The sequence below is a fragment of the Hyperolius riggenbachi genome, chromosome 9 (genome assembly GCF_040937935.1).
Source record: "Hyperolius riggenbachi isolate aHypRig1 chromosome 9, aHypRig1.pri, whole genome shotgun sequence".
In the NCBI taxonomy this organism is placed as follows: Eukaryota; Metazoa; Chordata; class Amphibia; order Anura; family Hyperoliidae; genus Hyperolius; species Hyperolius riggenbachi.
The window spans coordinates 189,356,241-189,373,463 of NC_090654.1; the positions used below are offsets into that span (position 1 = coordinate 189,356,241).

General features: G+C 42.9%; 1 long non-coding RNA gene across 4 annotated transcripts in view; it reads left to right on the plus strand.

Moving 5' to 3' along the window:
- The window catches only part of LOC137532850 (uncharacterized), a 290,222-nt gene that overhangs the window by 22,895 nt on the left and 250,104 nt on the right, over positions 1-17,223 (plus strand). For all 4 annotated transcript variants that reach the window (XR_011024029.1, XR_011024028.1, XR_011024030.1 and 1 more), the window contains exon 2: positions 14,568-14,649. This is a non-coding gene — a long non-coding RNA (uncharacterized lncRNA). The remainder of the gene's footprint in view (positions 1-14,567; positions 14,650-17,223) is intronic.

The following is a 17,223-nucleotide window of genomic DNA, read 5'->3' on the forward strand; positions in this document are numbered from 1 at the left end:
CAGTACACTCTGTAGTGTATTCCTGCTTTCCATTATGCGCTGCGGCGAAAAATGGGTGTGGCTATCCCGCATAAGTGGGCGTGGCCATGACATGTGGGTGGAGCTGGAGGGCGGATTGGGGCGGGGCTGTTTGCGGGGGGGAAATGGATGTGGGGGTGATTGAGGCGAAAGATGGATTTGGCCATGACATTGTATGGGCGGAGCTTAACCGTAGCACAGCAAATATAGCCAACTATGACCATTAAATAATAAATGCAGCAACAGTTACCCCAGACACCAGAAAATAAAAACGCAATTTGTGCAACATTTCAGCAGAAAACAAACGCAATTTGTGCAACATTTCAACAGAAAACAAACAGAATTTGGGCCACATTTCAGCAGCAATCAAACGCAATTTGGGCCACATTTCAGCAGAAATCAAACGCAATTTGGGCACATTTTCAGCAGAAATCAAACGCAATTATGGCACATTTTCAGCAGAAATCAAACGCAATTTGGGCACATTTCAGCAGAAATCAAACGCAATTTGGGCACATTTTCAGCAGAAATCAAACGCAATTTGGGCCACATTTCAGCAGAAATCAAACGCAATTTGGGCACATTTTCTGCAGAAATCAAACGCAATTAGGGCACATTTTCAGCAGAAATCAAACGCAATTTGGGCCACATTTCAGCAGAAATCAAACGCAATTAGGGCACATTTTCAGCAGAAATCAAACGCAATTAGGGCACATTTTCAGCAGAAATCAAACGCAATTTGGGCACATTTCAGCAGAAATCAAACGCAATTAGGGCACATTTTCAGCAGAAATCAAACGCAATTATGGCACATTTTCAGCAGAAATCAAACGCAATTAGGGCCACATTTCTGCAGAAATCAAATGCAATTTGGGCACATTTCAGCAGAAATCAAACGCAATTTGGGCAAATTTTCAGCAGAAATCAAACGCAATTTGGGCCACATTTCAGCAGAAATCAAACGCAATTAGGGCACATTTTCAGCAGAAATCAAACGCAATTTGGGCCACATTTCAGCAGAAATCAAACGCAATTAGGGCACATTTTCAGCAGAAATCAAACGCAATTTGGGCACATTTTCAGCAGAAATCAAACGCAATTTGGGCCACATTTCAGCAGAAATCAAACGCAATTTGGGCACATTTTCAGCAGAAATCAAACGCAATTAGGGCACATTTTCAGCAGAAATCAAACGCAATTTGGGCCACATTTCAGCAGAAATCAAACGCAATTTGGGCACATTTCAGCAGAAATCAAACGCAATTAGGGCACATTTTCAGCAGAAATCAAACGCAATTTGGGCACATTTCAGCAGAAATCAAACGCAATTTGGGCGCATTTTCAGCAGAAATCAAACGCAGTTAGGGCACATTTTCAGCAGAAATCAAACGCAATTAGGGCACATTTTCTGCAGAAATCAAATGCAATTAGGGCACAGTTCAGCAGAAATCAAACGCAATTTGGGCCACATTTCAGCAGAAATCAAACGCAATTAGGGCACATTTTCAGCAGAAATCAAACGCAATTATGGCACATTTTCAGCAGAAATCAAACGCAATTTGGGCACATTTCAGCAGAAATCAAACGCAATTTGGGCACATTTTCAGCAGAAATCAAACGCAATTAGGGCACATTTTCAGCAGAAATCAAACGCAATTAGGGCCACATTTCAGCAGAAATCAAACGCAATTTGGGCCACATTTCAGCAGAAATCAAACGCAATTTGGGCACATTTTCAGCAGAAATCAAACGCAATTAGGGCACATTTTCAGCAGAAATCAAACGCAATTTGGGCCACATTTCAGCAGAAATCAAACGCAATTTGGGCACATTTCAGCAGAAATCAAACGCAATTAGGGCACATTTTCAGCAGAAATCAAACGCAATTTGGGCACATTTCAGCAGAAATCAAACGCAATTTGGGCACATTTTCAGCAGAAATCAAACGCAATTAGGGCACATTTTCAGCAGAAATCAAACGCAATTAGGGCACATTTTCTGCAGAAATCAAATGCAATTAGGGCACAGTTCAGCAGAAATCAAATGCAATTAGGGCACAGTTCAGCAGAAATCAAACGCAATTAGGGCACAGTTCAGCAGAAATCAAACGCAATTTGGGCACATTTTCAGCAGAAATCAAACGCAATTATGGCACATTTTCAGCAGAAATCAAACGCAATTTGGGCACATTTCAGCAGAAATCAAACGCAATTTGGGCACATTTTCAGCAGAAATCAAACGCAATTTGGGCCACATTTCAGCAGAAATCAAACGCAATTTGGGCACATTTTCTGCAGAAATCAAACGCAATTAGGGCACATTTTCAGCAGAAATCAAACGCAATTTGGGCCACATTTCAGCAGAAATCAAACGCAATTAGGGCACATTTTCAGCAGAAATCAAACGCAATTAGGGCACATTTTCAGCAGAAATCAAACGCAATTTGGGCACATTTCAGCAGAAATCAAACGCAATTAGGGCACATTTTCAGCAGAAATCAAACGCAATTATGGCACATTTTCAGCAGAAATCAAACGCAATTAGGGCCACATTTCTGCAGAAATCAAATGCAATTTGGGCACATTTCAGCAGAAATCAAACGCAATTTGGGCAAATTTTCAGCAGAAATCAAACGCAATTTGGGCCACATTTCAGCAGAAATCAAACGCAATTAGGGCACATTTTCAGCAGAAATCAAACGCAATTTGGGCCACATTTCAGCAGAAATCAAACGCAATTAGGGCACATTTTCAGCAGAAATCAAACGCAATTTGGGCACATTTCAGCAGAAATCAAACGCAATTTGGGCACATTTTCAGCAGAAATCAAACGCAATTTGGGCCACATTTCAGCAGAAATCAAACGCAATTTGGGCACATTTTCAGCAGAAATCAAACGCAATTAGGGCACATTTTCAGCAGAAATCAAACGCAATTTGGGCCACATTTCAGCAGAAATCAAACGCAATTTGGGCACATTTCAGCAGAAATCAAACGCAATTAGGGCACATTTTCAGCAGAAATCAAACGCAATTTGGGCACATTTCAGCAGAAATCAAACGCAATTTGGGCGCATTTTCAGCAGAAATCAAACGCAATTAGGGCACATTTTCAGCAGAAATCAAACGCAATTAGGGCACATTTTCTGCAGAAATCAAATGCAATTAGGGCACAGTTCAGCAGAAATCAAACGCAATTTGGGCCACATTTCAGCAGAAATCAAACGCAATTAGGGCACATTTTCAGCAGAAATCAAACGCAATTATGGCACATTTTCAGCAGAAATCAAACGCAATTTGGGCACATTTCAGCAGAAATCAAACGCAATTTGGGCCACATTTCAGCAGAAATCAAACGCAATTAGGGCACATTTTCAGCAGAAATCAAACGCAATTATGGCACATTTTCAGCAGAAATCAAACGCAATTTGGGCACATTTCAGCAGAAATCAAACGCAATTTGGGCACATTTTCAGCAGAAATCAAACGCAATTATGGCACATTTTCAGCAGAAATCAAACGCAATTAGGGCCACATTTCAGCAGAAATCAAACGCAATTTGGGCCACATTTCAGCAGAAATCAAACGCAATTTGGGCACATTTTCAGCAGAAATCAAACGCAATTAGGGCACATTTTCAGCAGAAATCAAACGCAATTTGGGCCACATTTCAGCAGAAATCAAACGCAATTTGGGCACATTTCAGCAGAAATCAAACGCAATTAGGGCACATTTTCAGCAGAAATCAAACGCAATTTGGGCACATTTCAGCAGAAATCAAACGCAATTTGGGCACATTTTCAGCAGAAATCAAACGCAATTAGGGCACATTTTCTGCAGAAATCAAACGCAATTAGGGCACATTTTCTGCAGAAATCAAATGCAATTAGGGCACAGTTCAGCAGAAATCAAATGCAATTAGGGCACAGTTCAGCAGAAATCAAACGCAATTAGGGCACATTTTCAGCAGATATCAAACACAATTAGGGCACATTTTCAGCAGATAAACGCAATTAGGGCACATTTTCAGCAGATAAACGCAATTAGAGCTGCAAAAAAAAAAGAATTTACTCACCTGGCAGGCTGGCACTGGCAGAAGTCTTCTCTCCCCGTCTCCTCTCCTGGCCGGCTCCTCAGGCGCGCAGTTCCCACTGAGCTCTTTCCCTCCTCCAATCTCCTGCGCTGATTGAATGCAGGGCTACGGGAAGATGGCCACCCGAAGCCCTGTATTGGAGGCATAAATAGTCTCCAAAGCAGGGCTTCGGCGGCGGCCATCTTCCCGTAGCCCTGCTCTGCAAGTCCCGTGGGGCTGCGGGAAAACAGTGGCGTCACGCCGACGTCACAGAGCCGCCAAGGCCCCTAAGACCTTGAGGCCCCAAGCGGCCGTGTGGTCTGCTTGGTGCCTCCAAGCGTGCCTTTTCCAGTACAATCTGTAGTGTGGATCCCAATTTTCCAGTTTCACCTCAGGTTCACTTTAAGTAGTGCTGGTAGTGTGAGGCAGCCCTTACTGCTTTCCAGAACCCTCTGTAGTGTGTTCCTGCTTACCAGGGCTCTCTGTAGTGTGTTCCTGCTTACCAGGGCCCTCTGTAGTAAGTTCCTGCTTACCAGGGCCCTCTGTAGTGTGTTCCTGCTTACCAGGGCCCTCTGTAGTGTGTTCCTGCTTACCAGGGCCCTCTGTGGTGTGTTCCTGCTTACCAGAGCCCTCTGTAGTTTCCTACAGTTCCCTGAAGTGTGTGTTCTGGGTTACGCAGCCCCAGTTTCCAATGCCCTCCATAGTGTTTCCACGCTTTCCAGCATATGTTTGACCTTGTAGTTCCTCCAGTAGTGTGCCCCCAGCTTGTAAGCCCCACTTAGAGTAATTGTTAAACAGCACAGGCAAAAAAAATGGGGAATGTTTACAATAGTGATACTGATCAGAGAATAGACATTCCTTGTATTGTTGCTCTTTCAGTTCACTGTTGCCTTTCTGTGTAAATTATTTAGTGTGTTTTGAACTTAAAATGTGAGGAATATAGAACATGCTATTGTTGATTGACTTATAAACATCCAGATTCCCTGGCTGTTGTGCTGATGATCATCTGCCTTCACTATTTTCTGAACAGTGATGAGTGAAAAACTGACCCTATATGCAAATTCCCACTGACGAGCTAGAGGATGGATTCATAGTGGCACATTGCATAAAGAACATGTTAAAATTCGGGGAACTGCAATGGAGACTGGCATGCAGCAAGTAGAGCTTGCATGCAGCATGTTAGAGTAAGTAATCAGTTACAAAAGTTACAATGCAGAAATGTGAACAGGCTCATAGAATTGTATGGGCAGCAAGTTGGCATGCCGAATTATTTTGCATGCAACTGATGCACTGTGAACTAGCTCAGAGAGGGTTCACATTTAGGTTAAATTCACAGTGGGGCATTGCAGTGTGGCATAGCGGCTGCCTTGCCACACTGCACCAGTGTTGCTAACCTCTGAATACATTTTTTACTGACAAAACTCAACAAATTTACTGACAGAACATTTTTTTTACTGACCTCTACTACTACTGAAATTAAATTTAAGATGTCATACACTTGCACCACGTGCAATAATAATTATGGAATCTGATGGCTGATCGGCCGCTAAGTCTACTGATGTATGGCCATCTTTAGCTAGAGCAGTGTACATTCCAGAGTGACACGTGAACTGATAAGCAGCAGTAAGTGCTGGATTCTACTAGAGAAGAGAGAGGTTTTTTTAAACAAAGTTATTACGGACTTTACTGGCAGACCAGATTTGTTTACTTTTTTACTGACTGGGTCTGTAAATTGACTGATGGTTGACAACACTGCACTGTGAATGTTGGATAGGTGGTGCCAGGGGCGTTGCTAGCCCCAAAGATCAATGGCACCTGCCCCGGATCTATTCTGGGGAGCCCCGGATGTCCCCAGACAGTGGGCGGCAGTACTCTTCTCCGGCTTCCTGGAGGTGAGTACTGCTGCCTGCTACAGAGGATGCCTCCAGGCTTGAATAGCGGATGGAGGAGATGAGTAATTCTTCCTGCTGTGATATTCTACTGGGGGGGGGGGGGGGGGCGGGATAGTGATGACACACACAACGGCTTCCTATGGAGGCTCCAGGCACCACAGCTTCCAGCATGCCACCACAATACTAAGCATGCTCTATAGAGATACCACAACGCCCAGCATGGCACCATACAGCACCCAGCATGCCCCATATGTTTAAGTTACACCTGCCTATTTATGTGATATTCTGCATTTTATTGTTTTCTGTATTAATGGAGAGGGAGGCCTCATCCAACATTTTGCTGGGCAGGCCAATTTAGACCGCTAATAAGATTGTGTACATTTGGCTAAACCAATGACCACACACACATTCTGGTGCATGGCCACACCCATTTTTCAGCTGGAGTGCCAAAAAGTGCCCCGGATTTCTTAGGATTCTAGCAACACCCCAGGGTGGTGCATTGCAGTGTGACAAGCTAGACAGGGGCAACATTTCAGGACTCTAATGATTTACGAGTGACGCCGTTGACACTCGCCAATCTGGGCAGGGGGGAGATAGAGAGCTTTCCATTAAAGGGTTTAGAAATAAAAGAATTACTTTTTAACAACAGAAATTTACACAAGGAGACATATTTACTCATCCCATACTTACTTTACTAACTCAGAATGAATGTGTTCTGACAATTGCAAGGAACTTGCCAGGTGTGGAATGGTAATTGTAGCTCTGTAACCTGAACTGAAGATGAAAAAAAAATGCCAGCTGAGAAGTGTACACAGCTGCCAATTAATTGATTAGCAGTTCAGGATTCTGACAACTGCATGCACTGCACAGGTTTCCTGTTCATCAGAAACTTGCAGAAGGGCAAATCATTCACTCATCCGATTCCTAAGCTATATCAAGTGTTCTCACCATTGCTTGGGAGGTATGGCCTGGTATTCCCAGCTCTGTAGCCATATTACCATACCATATCTCTGACCTGGTTAGCCACATGTGCAGGGGACTCTAATAGGAGGAATGCATGTTGTGTGGCAGGTTTACCTGCTACAAGCAACATGGCCATCTGCAAGGAGCAAGTAAATGTCATTGCACTGAAGCTGAGCCAGGACTGAAGGATGACAGCACAGAGAAGCAAATACGGGCCACATCACTCACCATTGGTAAGTGTATGACTGTCCACAGCATTTAGCACCCTTCGCACATTTTAGGGCCTCTTTTCCACGGACGGATGAATTGCTCATTTGTCTCGTAGTTCAGTTGCCCAGCTGTCGGCTACTAATGCCATTTGGCTGCAAGTACTGTACATGCAGCTGATTGGCAGCATTCAGTAACACCTACATGTGTTATGTATACATTTACTGATATTCTACTATTAAAGTGTAAGGGCCTGTACACACTGAAAATCACGAAGCGCAATCGCAAACACAGTGTGATTGCGGTTTTTTATACTCAAAATGCTACTTGCGATTTTTTTTCTTTTTTTCTTTTCTTTTTTTTGTGTGTCTGTTAGCGATGCAATTGTGATTTTGCAGATGTTATGTTTTCCTAATTTCTTGATTGTTTACCCAAAAAAATGCAATGAAAATCGCATGCATTGCGTTTTTCCTGCACTTCCCAAACATAAAAAGGGCTACAGGAACTGCGATTTTGTAAAATCATTTCACAACACTGTGTACATCGCTTCGCAACACACGCGCACACACACACACACACACACACACACACATGGTTAGCGTTAACCGCAGCGGTTTGCCGGTGATTCCGGAGCGATCATGATTAGCATGTATAGAACTCCTGGTACTTATCCGTTAGCCCGGCGCATCCTCTAGGTGGCGAAAAAACTCCACCAGAGTTACATATTTCCCTACTATCCATGTCGGCTTGGAGGGGGAATAGTAATTAGCGCCACCTGCCGGATGCGCCCGGCTAACGGATAAGTACCGAACCGCTAATCGCGTTCGCTACCAAACCGCTACAGTGTCCAGGGATTTAACCGCGTTAGTCACGGGAAAATAACTCCCGCAAAATGCTAGCGGTAATCGCCGGCGTTTTGCCGTTTTAGGTGTGAACGGAGCCTAACAGACACCCTTCAAGCATGTTCACACTGGAGGCGCTTTTGGGGTTTTTTAAGCGCTGGCGAATTGTGCAATGATTCTCTATGAACGGTTCATTTCCGATCCGCTCAGAGAAGCGATGCATGGATCATTTTTGAGGTGATTTGCCTCAATGGAAGATATAGGAAAAACGCAAAAGTTCACAAAACCGTTTGCATTTTTAAAGGGGAACTGAAGAGAGAGGTATATGGAGGCTGTCTTTATTATTTCCTTTTAGACAATACCAGTTGCCTGGCAGCCCTGCTGATCCTCTGCCTCTAATACTATTAGCCATTGCCCCTGAACAAGCATGCAGCAGATCAGGTGTTTCAGTGGTTCAGACTTATAAGTCTGATCTGACAAGACTAGCTGCATGCTTGTTTCTGGTTTTATTCAGATACTACTGCAGAGATATAGACCAGCAGGGCTGCCAGGCAACTGGTATTAATTAAAAGGAAATAAACATGACAGCCTCCATATACCTCTCTCTTCAGTTCCCCTTTAAGAATAAATCAGGAAAATCCCCATTGGTTGATAAGGATGGGGAGCCTTGGAGGGAGAGGGCAGGCATCTGGGGTCCCCTTCTTAAAGTGGACTCCCAGATGACACTATGAACTCCTCCCCCCCCCCCCCCCCCCCCGGGAGTCGTCGCCCCACCTCTTCCTGGGGCACCGTAGGTGGGGAAGAGCCTCTTGTCCATGGATTGGACAGGGCTCCGGAGGGAGGGGAAGGCTTGGCCGCCCCGAGCCCCCCAGACCCCCCCATACTATGGACCATGCGGGCTGGTATAGCTTTGCTATTAACCGCTAAAGTCAGCAGGTTTTCATGTGATAATCATGGATATTTTTCCCGAATACTTGGAATAACGGCTGAATTTGTGATGGACTGCCTTGATCGATTTTTGATCACTGATTCGGATCACATTGTCACATAGTGAAAACATTCTCATGAATCACGGCTATGCCGTGATCACGGATTGTATCCGAGCAACACTATTCACTACATCTGTTTGTGTCTCCTCAGCATCCAATCAATTTTAAGTACAGTGGGATGCGAAAGTTTAGGCAACCTTGTTAATTGTCATGATTTTCCTGTTTAAATCGTTGGTTGTTACGATAAAAAATGTCAGTTAAATCTATCATATAGGAGACACATACAGTGATATTTGAGAAGTGAAATGAAGTTTATTGGATTTACAGAAAGTGTGCAATAACGGTTTAAATAGAATTAGGCATGTGCATAAATTTGGGCACTGTTGTCGTTTTATTGATTCCAAAACCTTTAGAACTATTAATGGAACTCAAATTGGCTTGGTAAGCTCAGTGGCCCCTGACCTATATACACTGGTGAATCCAACTATGAGAAAGAGTATTTAACCATTCCTGTTGCCTCACGTGATTGTCACATCCAGGCGGCTCCTGCCTGTCTGTTGCGCGCGTCTGTGCGCATGCTCATGCCGCCTCCCAGTAGCCCGGAGATCAATGAATGGGAACATACTTCCCTTACATTGATCTAAGTCCCCGGCAGAAAAACCGGCGGCTTCTTATCAGAGGCCGCAATCTTTCTGACAAAAAAAAATTCCCATCCTCTATATGCTTCCTAGAAACAAGTACCTCACTTCCAGGGCTAAAAAAAAAATCTCACTGTGGCCATCTTGTGGCCAAATAGTAAAACTACATCTACATATATTTTTTTAATAAAATAAGCCCACATTATTGCATTTAAAATTAACTGTTTACCTCCCACACCAAAAATTACCCAAATAAACATTTTTTTTTTAATTATAAGCTTGTGATAGTGATGGACGCAAAACTGAAAAATGCACCTTTATTTCCAAATAAAATATTGGCACCGTACATTGTGATAGGGACATAATTTAAATGTTTTTTTTTTCCATTTTTTTCTTAATATTCCTGTTAAAATGCATTTAGAAAAAAAATAATTCTTAGAAAAATGTACCACCCAAAGAAATCCTAATTGGTGGCAGAAAAAACAAGATATAGATCCATTAATTGGGATAATTAGTGATAAAGTTATTGGCGAATAAATGGGAGGTTCCATCATGCTGTGGGGCTGTGTGGCCAGTGCAGAGACTGGGAATCTTGTGAAAGTTGAGGGACGCATGGATTGCAATCAGAATCATTAGATTCTGGAGACCAATGTCCAGGATTCAGTGATAAAGCTGAAGCTGCGCCGGGGCTGGATCTTTCAACAAGACAACGACCCTAAGCACTGCTCAAAATCTACTAAGGCATTCATGCAGAGGAACAAGTACAACGTTCTGGAATAGCCATCTCAGTCCCCAGACCCGAATACAATTGAAAATCTGTGGTGTGAGTTAAAGAGAGCTGTCCATGCTCGGAAACCATCAACCCTGAATGAACTAGTGATGTTTTGTAAAGAGGAATGGTCCAAAATACCTTCAACCAGAATCCAGACTCTCATTGGAACCTATAGGAAGCGTTTAGAGGCTGTAATTTCTGCAAAAGCCTACTAAATATTGATTTCATTTCTTGGTACTTATCCGTTAGCCGGGCGCATCCGGCAGGTGGCGACAAAACTTCACCAGAGTTACATCTTTCCCTACTATCCATGGCGGCCTGGAGGGGGAATAGTAATTAGCGCCACCTGCCGGATGCGCCCGGCTAACGGAAGTACCCATTTCTTTTTTGTGGTGCCCAAATTTATGCACCTGCCTAATTTTGTTTAAACAATTATTGCACACTTTCACTTCTCAAATATCACTGTGTGTGTCTCCTATATGATATATTTAACTGACATTTTTTTATCGTACCAACCAATGATTTATACAGGAAAATCACGAAGATTAACAAGGTTGCCCAAACTTTTGCATCCCACTGTAAATAGGGAAGGGCATATGGTATGCTTGTAGTGTAGGGATTGGAAAAAAATAAGGATACTCAAAATGCAGAGGCTGTTGGGATAATGGGCTCTATTCAGGTTAAAGAGAACCAGAGACAAGGCACCCTCATGTATTTTACTTTATAAATCAGTGGGAACATGACAGTAAACACCTAATCTGCTCTTTGTTTCATTGTTCTCTGTTTAATCTGACTGTTATCACCTCTGATAAGAATCCCTGACTGAGCATTCAGTCTGTCTTTGCTACTGAATGATTATAGCTGAGTCTGTCTTCTCTGGTGTCTTTTCAAGCCCAAGCCTGCCCCCTTGTGGCTCTGCTATAATGACTCAGCTATAATAATTCCCGGCAAAGCCAGACTGAGTGCTCAGTCGGGGAATCTTATCACAGCTGATAACAGACACTTTTAGCAGTGAGGATGAAATGGAGAGCAGGGTAGGTATTTTCTCTAATGTTCCCACTGACAAATATGGTAAAATACATGAGGGTGCTTTGTCTCTGGTTCACTTTAAGCAGTTCAGTAAAGTGGTATTTTACATTTTTTTTCCAAATTCACAAACGTTTTCCAGCAGGCGTGTGTGTGTGTGTGTGTGACTGTGTGTGTGTGTGACTGTGTGTGTGTGTGTGTGTGTGTGACTGTGTGACTGTGTGTGACTCGGATGGTTTTCTGTCCTGTACATACTGTCATCCCTTTAGATGCGCTGCAGCCACCAGGGGGAGCTCTTCTGTGCTCTACAATACAAATATGCACATCTAAAGGGATCCAGGGATGCCCACAGAATTGTCAGCTTCCTCTGCTTTGATACAGTAAAAGACCCACTGGCATCCCTGTCGCATCCAATCACAGTGAGAAGCAGGCTGTGTGGCTCTCCCTATTGGCTGCCTGGCTCTCCCCAAATGCTGTCTGTCAAATCTACTGCACAGAGACAGTTATCAGCTGCTGTGAGCTGGAGAAAAAAAACGAACACTTTTGGCTGGTAAATTACATGAGGAAATCTTTGTGAATTGACATTTACTGAGGTAATTAACACACAAGTAGGTAATTTACCTCACTAGTCGGGATTCGGGAACTGTGATTTTTCTGTGCGGAGGTAGGTTTAGTGAATTGTAACTTGGGAAGGTGATAGGTAAAATCAACTGTTTTCAGCATTACCGAATGCGGTAATGCTTTGTGAATAGAGCCCTTAGGCCTCAATTTTGGTAGCTATGTGAGGTAAATATTTTTTCTTGTAGGTAAAATACCTCATGAGTTTTATTTCTACTATTCTTTTCTATAACACAGCCTGAATAGGAATGACACTAAAACAGCAATAGGAACTCCACTAAAAACAGCAAAATGCATACAAATGGACTTTACCTCCAGGTACAGGCAGGTCTTAAAGGGGTTCTTCCGCGAATAAGGAAAAAAATAAAGTGGTTTATGCATAAACTATTAAACATCCTTCTAAAATAGTGTAAAAAGTTCCACAGGCAACAGCTGGAAGATACAGTAGAGGAAGGGAAGCCAGATCCAGATGTAAAGCAGAAAGTCAGAAATGACCGATGAGTATAAGTGTTGCTAATTCAAAGTGCCACAGTCAGTATTCAGAGCAATAGCAAGAAAGACAGAGAGAATGAATTCAGTGTTAATTACCGTAAGAAAGTGACAGTTAACAGGATTAATTATATTCCTCTGATTAGAGTGGCAAATAAGGATCTGCCTGTCTAATATGAACTTTAAAAAGACTCTGTAACAAAATTTTCAGCCTCATTTCTTCTATCCTATAAGTTCCTATACCTGTTCAATTGTGGTCTGGCTTACTGCAGCCTTTTCTAGTTGCACTGTCTCTGTATTATATCGAATTTTCTTTCCTTTGTCAAGCCTTGTCAGCCCAGAGAGGAATGTGTTGTGATAGGGAAAAGTTATGCACACCTCCCCCACACCCCCTTCAGGCTCTGTGTGTGTGCTTTATTAGTCACAGCCCGCGTGTCTGTGACCTTGTGAACAGCTGTGAGTGCAGAAAGATCAGTTCAAAGCACAGACAAGCAGCCAAGGCAACAAGTGGGAGAAATATTACAGCAGTGAAGTCACGTTTGAGAGGAGCCTCTGCAAACAGGCACCTGCTCTGATGATGTATTTCCTGTTACAAAAACAATGAATAAAACAGTAATTTTATCACCAAGAAAGAAGCAGGAGCAGGGAAAATGTCACAGAGGGGGCTAGGAGAAGACTACAAACAGGCTGTTACTTTTTATTTATGTAAGATTTTTACAGTACAGATTCTCTGTAAAGAGAACAGTAACCTTTAAAAAGACTGAACAGTTTAATTATACATTGTAGCACTGTTATTGCCTGATGAACTAAGACTGTGTCCAGGTTACACCCTAGTCTATCTTGAACTATGCTGCCAGAAACTGTATTGCCTCACTAGAAACCTCATTTGATGTTTAGCTCAGCCGCCAACTGTTATTTTTATTGCCTGGACATTTATTCCTGTCAAACAGTGCTATACCCTCGATCCCATATTAACTTTAGCTAGTCAGAAAAGCTGACACCCTTACCATAGATGCTCTGCAAGGATGAGACTACTGTAAAAGAAGGACATAGAGAGAGAGAGAGAAAGAGAGAGAGAGAGAGAGAGAGTCAAATACAAAGGAACTTATCAGTGAGACACAAACTTCTGGTTACTTACCATTAAGAGAGCTTGTGTAGCTGAGTCGCCTGAAGCCCTGTGGAAGAAAAAGGAATATAGTTAATGGAGAATAATATATATAGAAAGAGAAGAAGTCAACCATTTGTTTTACCCAGTTATCATACTCACCACTGTGGACCTCCAGTATATGTTGAAACTAAAGAAAGAGAAAAGGAGCCCTCAGTTACCTAAGCAGTGATATAACTGATTCCTAATTCATTCTATTTTATTTATTTATTCTGTTTTATTTATTTATTTTGTTCGAGTTTTTTTATTATTATTGCAAGGCCACTAACTTTTGTAGAATCTCCAAGCTAGGAATACAACCGCATTGGGAGGAATTTGAGATATACCATAGCCAGGAGGAAAAGTTATTTGAATATCATAAACGTGTTACAAAGAAAAAGGTTTTGCTGAGCAATATAGCTTGGACTTGGTAGCAAGGGACAGAAACTGATTAGAACTGAATTGCTCAGTAGACCTATGCATTTATATAACTGCAGCTGAAGGATTATAGGGTTATGGTATAAATACATAGATGGTTAATTAATGTAGAAATAGTGTGAAACCTATTTTATAGTACTTACTTGTAAGAGTTATATAACCTGGCTTTCTTCCCCAGCTTTACCGGTGCACCGGCTGTGAAGATTTAAGTGATATGTGTGGTGTGTAAGAAATAGATATATTGTGAATTAATTTATTTGGATGGATATCTACCTTTTTGACCATTTGTTTTGGTCACAAATAAATTCTTGATATTTCCATTTACGTCAGTGTCTGGTGGATTCCTCTGTCAGGTAGGAAAAGATTAAAACCGGTTACAGCCTACTGCTATGGGGTCGCATAATTTGTAGTGTCTATGTTTGTAATAGAATTCTTATCATTGTGTGTTTTTCTGCTTCTAGGTATAACATTATCTTGTTTACTGCAACATCAAAACAGACATGGCTGAATGGGAAATAACAATCCTCACAGACAGAAATCAAAGTAAGTTATAACATTCAATGAAATATTACATTGCTTATGAAGTCTTCGGGAAAGCTGTCTTTTATGGCAGCAGATAACATTTATTGGCAAGTAATTCCTGATCCTAAAAAGGACTGCAAGGCTCTGGGGAGATTTCAAGACAAATTTTACTGCCAAACATTTGTTTGAATCAGAGACATCTGCCGAACCTTGAAGAAGTCCATAAATATGGATCTTGCAATAGAAAATGAAGAACGCAAACCGCCATCGAACAGTTATAGACTGTGCTCCTCTCAACAGAATGTATGTTTATGGGATAGCAGTTAACTGTTACACAATAAGCAGATTGTTGTAGTATTGCATGGCAAATCCATTCAATTTTAGTTTTAGGTGAAGAGTTGAGTAAAAGGTGTGTAATGTATATGAAAAATAAAAAAATTAAACCTGTCACTTCCTTCACCAAGCTAAAGAAAGGTCTGCACTAGATGCTTCTACATACTGTAGATTTGCTTCTCATTTTGTAGCAGCAGCCAGTGCCCACATATTTGCAGATAAGCATGTCATGTCAATCTGAAAATTACTAAGAAATTCTAGTGGCATCACCCTGCAATTCTGGTTCCCTTTGTCACAGCTTACCATTCAGCCCGCAGATGCTGAGGCGGGCTTCACACTGAATATTGGCATCAGCGGTGCGGCAGCCGCACCAGCAAAAACAGGCCTTCAGGGAATACCGTGTTACTACGCTGTATTACCCTTCTGGCATCCAGCCAAACAGGAAGTGACGCGTGTTTGCAGTCACTTCCTGTTTTGGGTATACGGAAGTGCACAAAAGCGTATTGTAAAAATATGCTTCCACGCATGCGTGTCGCAATGTCGCCACACCACCAACAACATTTTTTTAAATCCCTGCGTCGCCATAGACTTACATGACTTCTGGTCTGCCGCACGTTGATGCTGATACACACACTAACAACGTTGTGGAAGTGCATTAGATTGAGCACTTCTGGTGCACCACAGGTAATATGAAAATTGCTGCGACGCCAGTGTGAAAGGACCCTGAGCAGGGGCGTTCCTGCCATTCCGCTAATCAGGAAGCACAGTGAGCGGTGGAGAAGGCGGAGAGCAGTGTCTCGTGATGATTACGCTGCGCACCAGGAATGCAGGAATCAGGTGAGTAATTCCTCGCCCGCCGCTCCTGTCTACCGCCGCTAATCTGGAAGGGGAAGCACTAGAAGGAGGGGACCCAGGTAAGGGAGGTGGGGTTCTGGCTCCCTTCCCCACCTCTGTCCCTGCTACCCCTGCTTCCAAGCTTCCCCCATACCAGGCCAACTATGATACCTATACTGGGGGCAACTATACTAGCTACACTGGGGGCAACTATACTAGCTACACTGGGGCCAACTATACTAGCTATACTAGGCCAACTTTATGGGGGGCAACTATGCTACCTATACTGGGTCAACTATATTGCCTATACTGGGGGCACCTATACCTGGCATTAACCGATGTGGTGCGCTTAGCATGCTACACTCGCTCCTTTCCTTTTTGGAGGGCAGGGAGGGGTGTCTTTTAATACCAAGCAAAAGAGAGGATAGAAACCGCTCACCCCAATAGGGCAGTGCCAGACCAGGATAGCTAGTCCCATGCAAACTTGAAACAACGAAAGGGTCCGCACAATGCTCCTAAGATCCTTTGTCTTTATTTATGGACGTATCCAAATAGGTCAACACACAAATCCAGCTGACATGTTTCGGACTCACTGGTCCTTAATCATAGCCAGAGTGCAAATGGTACAAAGCCTCCTATGTACCCTCCTCTGATGGGGTGGGCGGCTCCCGGGAACACGCCCAGGGAGACGCCCCTAACCCCACAACAGGAAGGGACATGTACAACATAAGATATAAAATAAACATAGCATTACTGCTTGAACCGTGGCTAGAAATTAGGTCAAAGCAGGAGGCATACAGGCATAACATACAAAGTACCAATCAAATCCAACACCAAAATATATGTCAGAAAGGTAATATAATAAAAATTATAAAATTATGTAGAAATTGTAAATTGTACAGTTAAAACCATCGAGGAGCAGCGTGTACAGAGAAAATGCAGTCTAAGTTAAAAGCGCCAAGTCCCAGCGGGAATTCATGCCATTTGGGAGCCTTTTACCCAATCTAAAGATCCATAAGGCTTCCCGGCTCTTCAGCCGTTTGGTTGTATCACCTCCTCTCTGTGCAGGGAAAACCCTCTCTAAGGCATGGAAGGAAAAAGAGGACATGTCACCCTGATGTACCTGGCGAAAATGTTTCGCCACATTGGAGACGTTAGCGCTAAGCCAGGCCGGACCGCAGTAATGTTCCCCTATTCTAGCGCGTAAAGGTCTCGTGGTGCATCCCACATACTGTAGGGCACAAGTCCCACAGGTAATGAGATACACCACATTCGACGTGCCGCAGTTAATAAATTGTCTAATGGGGAAACTGCGTCCATTCGATGTCGACGTGGCAACCCGAGTGCGGGTATGAACTTTGCAATAGTGACAGGTCCTCACCCCACATCTGTATGATCCCAATACATTTAACCAGGTGGAAGACCTGG